Below are 3,726 nucleotides of genomic sequence, written 5' to 3' on the forward strand. Positions count from 1 at the left end.
TGCAGTTCTCATGCTGCACATCACATCTTTAGGCCTGTTCATCCTACATATCTCCTATTTTGCTTCCTCTGAAATAAATCCCTCATTTCTTCCCCACCCTCTGCCCTAGTTAACTACTGTTTTCTTCTCCTTCTATTATGTTTGATGTTTTTAAGGCTCCACACATAATTGAGATCATGAAATTATTCTTTCCATATCTGACTTATTTCACTTGGGATAAGTCTTTCAGACTTTTCCACGCTATGGTAAATGACAAGAGATTATCATATTTTAGCTTGAATAATATTCTATTGTATATATGCACCATGTTTCTTTATCTATTCATCAATTGTAGGACAAAGGTTATTTCTATACCTTACCTTTGTGAATAAAACAGGAAGGAAGTTTCCTTTAAATGGTAATAATTTAATTTTCTTTGACATACGCCCAGAAGAAAGATCTTTGTGTCATAAGGTATTTCTATTTGTTAATAAGATTTTATAATTTCTTTTTTAGATAGAATGTTGTATACATAATGAATTGTTCATTAGAAAGTGAAAATTGTATTACTCATAATGGTGGAGAAAATACTGAAGAATCTGAAGGGTCAAACATGGTGATCCATGTATGTGATGAAGCAAAAAATTGAAAGAAGATTGTATTTCCCATGAGATCTTTTGATGCATATGAATGACACACTTTGCTGAATATTTATCTATGGATGCCAAACACTGGGAAAAGTTGGACATTCCTGTTCATTGTGACATTCACATTCTCAACTGGGTAATAGAGTATGTTAAAAGGAGCACTAAGGAGAATAAGATAGTGAGATGCTCACTTTGAAGCCAGGAAATGTCAGTTCAATTCTTATGTCTTCAGAGTTTTTGAAAAGGGAGTCACTGATTGAACAATGTCAAAAAATGTGAATATGATTGTACTAATCCTTACAACCTGAACTGTATCAATTCAAGTCTTCTTACACATATAGCAAATCTGTTCACATACAATATAGTTGATGATTTAAATGTCAAGCATACAAGTTTATGAGTAAACTTTTTGTTTTTAAGATTTATTTTATTTATTTGAAAGAGTTACAGAGAGAGGTAGAGACACAGAGAGAGGTCTTCCATCCACTGGTTCACTCCCCAGATGGCCTCAATAGCCAGAGCTGTGCCCATTTGAAGCCAGGAGCCAGGAGCTTCTTCTGGGTGTCCCACATGGGTGCAGAGCCCAAGGACTTGGTCCATCCTCCACTGCTTTCCCAGGCCATAGCAGAGAGCTGGATCGAAAGAGGAGTAGCTGGGACTAGAACCAGTGCCCATATGGGATGCTGGCATTTCAGGCCAGGGCTTTTACCCACTGCACCACAGCGCCAGCCCCAGGAGTAAATTTTTTGTAACAAGATTGAAAGACTGTTTGACTCTAAGTAACTGAATCCAGACTCTCAGTGCAATGCAGCAACATTAAAGAGATGCTGTTTGTGTAAGAAAACTTTAACAAAAGAAACAGAAAAAAGAATGTCTTCCATTCATGGAAAAATAAGTCACATGACATTCTCATCTGTGTTTATGTAAGAGATAAGATTGCAAATGACCAGGAGTATTTGAATAGTCCTTTTTGAAGAGATGTATATTGGTGCTTATGAGTAACAATCAACTGGCTTATTTGTTCAAGATGTTGTCAGACTTTTCTCTGTGTTGATATTTCACATTGTCAATACCACTCAGAAACAATGGCTTACTCTATGAATGCAAGTTCACTGAGCACCTGAAGACCATGGGCACCAGAATTTATCCCTCTTGTAACAAAAGTTTTTTTCAGTTGACCTTTCTTACCTTACAAAAGGCCGTAAAGTGAGGAGGGATATAGTTGCCCTTTGTGATCAAGGTAAGAAAATTTGCTGAGCTGCCTGACTGCTAGAATATTGGATGGTTTGCACAAGCTTAAAGATGCCATTGCTTAGCTTTTTTAAGGGTACAGTTACTGATCCTGTGGTTGGCCCCTGTAATCAAATGGGTCTTGAATACGATGTCCTCCTGGAGTAAATACATCCTGCAACCACAAAATCGGGCATTCAGTGCTCTCTTTTTAATGAAAAATTAGACTCTGCAACTGAAACAACAGTCCTTATGTCAGAAGAAGAATCTTCTTCAGATCTAAGGTCACTGAAGATGAAGTTGGTGATGAAGAAGTAAATAAGAAATAAGGGAAAAAGGAGGATCCAAAGAAGCTCTCTAAACAAGAACAGCGACAGCAATAACTAAACAAAAAAGCCAAATATCCCCAAGCTGTATGGAAAAATGCATTGGAGACACCATCTCCTGGAGGTATGTCTCATTTTGTTGTGAGTATGCAGAATAAGTAGGATGCCTCTGCATCTTTGAGATTCAACCAGGATACACAAAGACAAGAAGATCAGCAACATATGTTTGAGATTATAGCTCATTTAATAAAAATGAGGTTGGGTAATCTGGACTGAGTCAGTCAAAGGAAACAAAAGAAGTTGTAGAAGGTGGTTATTCCAGGTTTGAAGCACAAAGTAAAGCCTCAGTAACACAGGAAAGCAGCTCAGAGAAAAACACAAGGTCCAAAGTCATTTTAGTCAAGGACATCCTGCATAAAGCACCTCAGATAGCCATGCTCCTTGGCATCTAAAGTCCTCTCTTCTTGAGTGTCTTCAGAGCAATGACTTTTAAATGCCTTTTAAGGCTTTTTTTTATTATCAGTTATTTTTACAAGTCACACAAATAATAATGCAGAGAAATAGTTTTTTTATGAAAATCCATTTTTAAATATGATACTTTTTAAATTTGCTTTTCTTTCAGTGTGCTTCTAAACCACATAGGAAATAACTTTTTATAAATTTACATAGTTAAGATCCTAATTTTTTTTTATCCTTTACTTATTTCAAGGAGAAGAGGCCTAAATTAAGTGTTTGTAATATCATTAAAATTTAGGGGACACAGCTGGTAGTGTCAGTGTGTGTGCACTGATAGCAGTGTTTTTGGGGCTATAAATCTTGGGATAGTTTTGAGAACTGCATTTTTAGGACACAATGTTAAATGATGCTAATTTTAAGTTTGCATTAATAGGAAGAAGTGAGATATCTTAAAACTACATTAAAGTTTCAAGAGTTAGTTATTTCAGTCCTGAATTGGGCAGAGTGGCTATTTTACAACGATACAACTTCCTTAAATTTTTAATTCTTATCTATATTGATCATCTGAGCTTAATTATTATCTCTCTCTTCTGTGAAGCTAGTGCCATTCTGAATTTGTTAAAATAACTTTTAATAGTTTTAGGTAAATCATTTCTATTGTGTGAGATATTCACCAGGCAGTTTTTAGGGCTCTTAAGACCTAACCATATTTCTATAGCATTCAAGTAGACCCTTAAAGCAGTAATTATTTCTGTTTTCTTTATATATATATATATATATATGTATATATATATATACACACACACACACACATATAATGGATCATGTTTTAATTTTTCTACCCTGGCAGAAACAGTGCTCAGAGAAAAATATTTTCAAAATTATAAGCATATAATAAATTATGTGTTTGGAAATTTCTTGTGTGGTCTCAAAAACTTTAAGATACATTGTGTCTCTATTTTAGATTTCATTTATCTTATAATTAAAATATCATAATTTTATCCACAGAAAAATCATTACTAATGTGTTATGAATTCTATTGAAATATTGAGACAATACACTCAGTTTAAACATCCAGAAATCATTAT

General features: G+C 34.6%; 1 pseudogene; it reads left to right on the top strand.

Moving 5' to 3' along the window:
• Nucleotides 1-514: 514 nt before the first annotated feature.
• LOC100348251 (SANT and BTB domain regulator of class switch recombination-like) lies at nt 515-2,634 on the top strand (annotated as a pseudogene).
• The last annotated feature ends 1,092 nt before the right edge of the window (nt 2,635-3,726 follow it).

The sequence above is a fragment of the Oryctolagus cuniculus genome, chromosome 4, assembly GCF_051225735.1.
Source record: "Oryctolagus cuniculus isolate XC-2025 breed Fujian yellow rabbit chromosome 4, ASM5122573v1, whole genome shotgun sequence".
NCBI lineage: Eukaryota > Metazoa > Chordata > Mammalia > Lagomorpha > Leporidae > Oryctolagus > Oryctolagus cuniculus.